This window comes from Mastomys coucha, unplaced genomic scaffold, assembly GCF_008632895.1.
Source record: "Mastomys coucha isolate ucsf_1 unplaced genomic scaffold, UCSF_Mcou_1 pScaffold16, whole genome shotgun sequence".
In the NCBI taxonomy this organism is placed as follows: Eukaryota; Metazoa; Chordata; class Mammalia; order Rodentia; family Muridae; genus Mastomys; species Mastomys coucha.
Genome location: NW_022196898.1, coordinates 45072200 through 45079696, shown reverse-complemented (window position 1 = coordinate 45079696; position 7497 = coordinate 45072200).

Here is a 7497-nt window from a genome sequence, read left to right as displayed (position 1 = left end):
TCTCTCTCTCTCTCTCTCTCTCTCTTTCTCTCTCTTTCTCTCTCCCTGTCTCTCTTTCTCTCCCCCTCTCTCTTTCTCTCTCCCCCTCTCTCTCCCTCTCTCCCTCTCCCTTTCTCTCTCTCCTCCTCCTTTCCTCCCTCCTCCTCTCCCTTCCTCCCTCCCTCTGTCTCCCCACCCCCCCCATCTCTCTGTGGATCACACATCAGCTCTTAGCTACTAAGGCAGCAGCACCATGCTTGCCTGCCTGCCTGCTCCCACGTTCCCCACCATGATGTTTATGGACTAACCCTCTGAAACGGTAAGCTAGCCCCCAGTTAAATGCTTCCTTTTTAGAGTGTCTCTTCCCAGCAATAGAACAGTAACTAAGGCACATGTTGATCCATTGCATTGGTGTTACAATGCCTGAAACAAGTAAACAAAAGTGTAACTACTCTCAATTGCCAAGCATTTGCATGTCCAAGGGTAGGAAATAAAACTGAAAAAATATTCAGAGTTCTTTTATATCAGTAAAATTGCTGAGGTCCCAGTGGTGTGGCGCATTTAAGAGTTGGTTCCTGTAAAGGATAAGTTATTGCATCATTTTTCTCCTACAGTGGGGGGAGGGGGAAGATGCACAATGCCGGAGCATCTGGGTGTTGGTGTCAATGTGGTCCTCATCTCTGTGTTATTCAGGGTCGCTTACTCAGTACCCCAAAGCTGCTAGGTTTAGGAGGAGCCCTGAAACAGACTCAATGTACCAAGCAAGATGCTCTACCCTTGATCCCTATGAGTCAACAGACCCCATATTGTATCTTTTTTCTCCTCATCTCTTTGTGCCCTTCTGAAGTATGGATGTGACCTAATTCTCTCTGGTGGGCTGAGAAGGTGTTAAGAGTTGTTTAAAAGAAAAAAGAGTTGATACTGTTCCAATATTGACCTGCCCTCAAATAATGGTGCTGACTGAAGCCTGAGGTATAACAGGTAATGAGGACTGTAGGTCCATGCTCAACACCCTGGTTTTTTTTTTTGTTTGTTTGTTTGTTTTTTTTTTTTTTTTGCCCTCTATATGTGCATAAAGTCGATAGATAGTCCGCTCTTCTTTTTCCACTATTCTTTATAGAGTGGCAGTGACTGGGGAATTGTGTTCCTAAGTGTTTAGTTACAGATTAGCTAGGTGGAATTTTGATTTAAGAGAAGTATTTTTGAGAAGAGGATGTGTTTTGGGTGGGGCACAGTTTCTTGGTGTTAATCAGGAGCACACTGTTTCTGCTGAGTGGGCGTTTAAATTGGAGCTTAAGGACTTGTGTGATTGCTGATTAATCAAAGGAGTAAATTATTTCAGGCATGCGAGTTGATACCCAGCACACTCCTCATCTCTTTGTGTCCTTCTGAAGTATAACGAGACAGATGGATGTGACCTAATTCTCTCTGGTGGGCTGAGAAGGTGTTAAGAATTGTTTAAAAGAAAAAAAAAAAACAGTTGATACTATTCCAATATTGTGAGGCACTCCATCAGCACTGATGGTAAGTTCTTCAAGCTCTTCATATGGATAGCTTCGGATCCTTCTGACGTTTGTGTTCCTTTACACAAGCAAGGATGTTAGGAGCACGGGGGCAGCTTAAATCCCTAACAGCTGTTGGGGTCTGTCGTGCTGCCCTTGAGCAAACTGGCTGTCAGTCGAGGTCAGCTGAGCCCCCCTCTTACCAGCCCCAGCCACTCAGAACACTTCCTGGAGGTCTTGGGATACACTGAGAGGATCTCAACTGTTTACTTTGAACCCTGAAAGTGCAGACTCAGCCATGGCTTCTTCCTGCAGCTTGTGCTGGACTTGTCCTGAAAACACTTCCACCTAGAGCGAAGGAGCAACTCCCCCTGGTGGCCTAGCAGAGTGCCTGCTACCACGGGAGCAAAAGGGTCAATGTCATGACTGTTCACAACACAAACCTTTACTTTCACAGGTTTGCTGTGGTTGGTACAAACACCTTTTTTCCCACCCACACATACACGTAGGCCATTTGACTCACTTGGTGAACCAGCTAAAAAAAACACCCTCATCTTCCGTTTCCTTTGGTGTTGTCACATTAGTCTCAATAAAAGGCTTATCTGATGTGGTGGCTTTTTGTCTATATCAGACTGGGCTGAGCAGGTAACACACACATAGAGAAACAGCACAACAGAGATGGGAGAGCCGCTGAGAGGCCCGGCCATCCAAGTGGAAACATAGCTGGCTACTTTAACAGCTGCAAAAGAATCACAGAAGCCAGCCAAGTCTTCGATTCACTGAACCCCAAGAACGGAGTGGCCTTGACAGCCACAGTGACAGACTCGGGAGCCGCTGGAGACCATGAAAGCAGCCCAGGGAGCCACAGCAAAGCACCAGGAATGGGAAGGCAGTTGTGAGGTGACATCAGTGCCAGTGATGTCACCAGTGATATTGACAGAAGCAGCAATGGCAGCCAAGGGTCCTAGAAACAGCAAGCCCCAGAGTTGTGATGCTGGCTGCTATGTGCTGAGAAGTTTTATGTCAACCTGATACAAGATAGAGTCATTTGGGAACTTCCGTTGAAAAGATGCCTCCACCAATTGTATGGTGCATTGTCTTGATGGATGATTTGATATGGGAGGGCCCCATTCACTATGGGTGGTGCCATCCCTGGGCTAGTGTCCTGGGTGCTATGAGAAAGCAGGGCATGAATGAGAAACAGTAAGCAGGGGACCTCCATAAACTCTGCATTGGTTCCTGCCTTGCTGGAATTCCTGCTCTGTGTTTCTTTGATGATTGACTGTGCTGTGTAGCTAAGCTAAAATAAACCCTTTTCTCCCCAAGTTGCTTTTTGTCATGGTATTTCATCAAAGCTAACTAAGCCAACTAACTAAATCCTAACTAATAAAAGCTCTGAAGAGCTTAGGCATCCTGACTTCCTAGTACAACACAAGAGTTTCATTTGAGAGCTAAGTGTCCCAGTGCCTTAAGCACGGGAGCAATTAACACTTCTGCGGCGGGGTGGGGTTGGGGGGGCTGGAAAGATGGCTCAGCAGTTAAGAGCACTGACTGTTGTTCAGTGGTCCTGAGTTCAATTCCCAGCAACCAGATGGTGGCTTACAACTATCTGTAATGGGATCTGATGCCCTCTTCTTGTGTGTCTGAAGAGAGTGGCAGTATACTCACATAAAATAAGTAAATCTAAGAATAAAACATACAGAATTCTAAAAAACAAACAAACAAACAAACAAAAACCACTTCTGGGTTTTTGCATCAGAGATCTGCACTAAGGTGCTGTAACACTAGGGGGCACCACCTCCTGCTGATCTGCTGCTGGCTGCAGTCAAACGCAGATTCTTTTTTTTTTTTTTTTTTTTTTTTTTTAAGCCACCAACACTTAAAGAGCTTCCCTTTGTTTACCCAGGATGTCTACACAGGTGGAGCCTATGGAGCCCACACAGCTGTCTAGCAACCATAAAGACTGAGGGTCTGGAAAGTGCACACCAAAGCAGTAAGAGCTCTCGGTGGGTCCAGTCTTTGGAGTCACAAATGTCAAGCTCAAAATCAGAAGGAAGGTAAAACCTGTTTTCACCTGACTTCAGATTGCCACATGGTCCTGCGGTGGCATCAGCTGAAAACACAAAACCACTGAGGTCCAGCAGGAATGTAGCTTCTTATGTGCCCAGTCACTGAGAAACTGTCAGCTTGCTCCCACCGTGCTCCTACCGCATTCACCAAATTGCCGAACTGAATTCTCCATGCTGAACAGTTTTCTCAGTGAATGAACCCCGCATAGTTCTAAGAAGCTGCGCTCTTGCCCTCTCTGAACATTACTCTAGTGTTCCTTGGGGGCACTGGAACCTCCTTAGGTCACGATAAAAATAGCAATTAGCCTTAAGGTTAGAGAAGCCACTCAACTACTGGCATAAATTCTTTGGGATGTTAAAATACTTAAAACAGCTTTTAGCAAAGTTGAAAGAAAAGCTGATTTATCAGTCGGCTGAGAGGTGACCTGCCCAATTTACCCTAACATCTGTCCTTTCTGAGTCTCTTCGTGTCTTGGAGATTCAAAACTCTCCTATTATTTTCCTTCAGCCTGAAGGACAAAATTTTTCCATTTCTGTGGTGCAACTCTTCCAGCATCTTATTCCCTTATCCCTTATCTGAAAAGTTCTTCCTTTAACCTTGATTCCAGAAAGACGCTTCCACCCAATACAGAAGCTACTGGATTAACAGCATCTCTCGCTTTCCTTTCCACCTTAAATCAAACCCTGCTCCAGTGTCCTGACTCCCCTGGTGTTTATGGTGACAAGTAGGTGAATATCCACACTTTTGTTGGTCCTTTGGCTGAAATTTGTCATTATGTTTTAGTTGCCTTTTAGGTGTTCTCTGTGGCTGTATTCTTCAACACACTGATGACAATCTAGAATGAGTCATATTGCATCTGTCTTGTGACTTACTACAAATCTTTCATCGGCAAATTGACATATAGAGAGATATATATGTACATATATATGTTCAATTTTACTTTTTCAGTCCATACACAGAGGCTTTTAGATGTGTTGTCAGCACCTCACTGCTTTTTTGCTGTGTAACTTATTCAGGTACTGTTTCTGTAGCTTTGAGAAGAAGAAATTCTCGTTTTCATTTTTTTTGTAATTCTTCTTATCTATAAAAAGATCACAGCCATAAAAATTCGTGTAGAAAGCAGCTATATTGTTAAATTACTTGGCCTTTAAAAAGATACACCATGAATGGAAAGATAGTGATAATATTCTAAAAGGAAACTGTAATGTAAGCACAATTTCAAGGAGACATAAGAACAGTATAAAAAACTGGTACTCAATGGTGTGTGTGTGTGTGTGTGTGTGTGTGTGTGTGTGTGTAGTGCACATGTGTGTATGATTTCAGCTCATATTTATACTCGAATGGCATTTTTGAAGATTTTCATTTATTTTGTTTTATGTATGTGGTGTTTTGCCCAAATGCATGTATGTGCATCACATGCATGCAGTATCCATGAAGACCAGGAAAGGTTGTCAAATGCCCTGAGGTTGGAGTTACAGAGAGCTGCCATATGAGTGGTGGGAATTCTAACTGCGTCTGGAACTCTGGAAGAGCAGCCTTATGCTGTTAGCCACTGAGCCATCTCTCCAGCCCCTATATCCTAATGATATTTTACAAAGCCGTATTTGCTTATAGTAAAACACATATTAAGTGCACAACTCAATATACCTTGGCAAACTCTGTAACCACAATACAAATGAAGATAAAACATTAGCACTGTCTTTGCAACTGCATCATCGCCATATTGATTTTGCCTTTTCTTGAAGTTCTTATATAAGAAATTACCCAAGGTATACAGTTCTAAATATAGCTTTTCCCATACAATGTTTCAAAGATTCACTCATGCAGTTCCTTTTTAATTGATATAACTATCTATGGGTACAATATGGTACCTCAGTACATGTATACAATGTATAATGATAAAGTTAGATTAACTGGCAAATCCATCACCCCAAAGGAATTCATCATTTATTCATGAGAACATTCAAAGCTCTCTCTTCCAGTAATCTTGCAGAATGTAATAAATTAGTATTCACTGTAATTGTCCTGATGTTTTGTAGGAGATAGCAACTTATTCTTCGTATAAAGAGATGTAATGTTGCACCTATTAACCACTGTGTAAAAGTGGTTTGTCCTTTTGTTATTCTGATGTAGTTAATTACATTGTTCATCTACTCTTGTGCTGATAAACATTTGGGTTCCCCCATTTTAAGTATGTTAATGAATAAAGCAGATATAGACTGTCTCACAGAGCCTTAAATGTGGACACACATTTATAAATCTTGGATATATATTGTGATATTTTATATATATACATATATGTTATAAGTTAAGTAAATGTGAACTAGTTAACTTTCTTACAAACTGCCAAAGCTTTCTGCAGTTATTTAGTCACAATTCCAGCAATATGAATGAGCAACCGTGGCACTTGAATCTTCCCGACTTTAGCTGTCCTGGGATTGTATACAGTGGTATTTGATTATGGCATTAATCAAATTCCTGGTGATCAATAACTTTGATCACTGTTTCATATGCGTATAGGGCATTCAAGTCTCCTTTATAAACTCACTCAGTGGTGGTTTGAATGAGGATGTCCCCCCATAGGCTGGGGTATTTCAACACTTGGTCCCCCGCTGGCAGCACTGTTTGGACACGTTTAGGATAGGAAGCCTTGTGGCAGGAAGTACATTACAGGGGTAAACCTTAGGAGTTCTTAACCTCACTTCACTTCTACTTTACCCTCTCTGCTTTGTGACTGTGGTTGAAGATACGAGCTCTGAGCTCCCTGTTCTGGATCCCTGTAACCATGCCTGCCTTTGCCACTTGTATGGACACTTGCGCTGGGACTGTAAACCACACAAACGTTCTTCTATAAGGTGCTTTATCACAACAGGAATCCAACATTCAAGCCCTTTTGCCAGTTTTAAGTGAGCTATATGCCTTTCTTAACGGGTTAATGGGAATTCTTTACACATTCTCATGATGACCTCAGATCATGATGCACACGTGCAAAAGACTTCCCCCTAAGGTTTTGTTGATTAGCAGAAATCCTCATAAATTTTAATAGAACCCAGTGTGTGAACCTTTCTGTGCCCTGAAAATTCTTCTCATGTACAAGGTTGTGAAAATATTTCCATTTCCTCATCCTATCTGTACTTATGAATCTTCACAAATTAGATTTGAAAGGTGCAAAGTAAAGGCTCACTGATAATGCTGTTTCTCAGTATCAAATCTCCCCAGAACCCAAAAATTAATCTTGAAGGATATTTTGCTCTATTAAGTTTCATGATAACCTTTTGTTTTGTTTTGTTTTTCGAGACAGGGTTTCTCTGTGTACCCTGGCTGTCCTGAAACTCACTCTGTAGACCAGGCTGGTCTTGAACTCAGAAATTCACCTGCCTCTGCCTCCCAAGTGCTGGGATTAAAGGCATGCACCACCACTGCCCTGCTCATGATAATCTTTTTGAGAAAAGATTTTATTGACTAAATATGTGTGAGTTTTCTTAGGGACCTCTCCTCTGTCCTAGTAATTTGATTGGCCTAGGACTGTGATAAAAAACAAGCCATGACTTCCAACTTTTAGCTTTCCTTTTTGGATTTGTTTTCCTTCTTCCTTTTCTCAAAGCACTTTTGAGTTTTCTATGAACTCTTCATCAGATTCAAGAAACTCAGGAAACCCCGAGAACCCATGCAACAGTGTGTTCAAAACAACATTTTGGGTTTCACTGATTTCTGCTTTTGGCTTTTTTTTTTCTGTTCTGTGATTTTATTTTTCCTAATAGGAGGCAATTGTGTACACCTTTAATCCCAACATTTGGGGACAGAAGTAGGTAGATCTCTGTGACTTCAAGGCCAGCCTGGTCTACAGAGTGAGTTCCAGGACAGCCAGGGCTACCCAGAGAAACCCTGTCTCAAAACACAAAATAAAATAGAAATAAAAATAAACTCTTTTAAGGAGTGGAGAGAT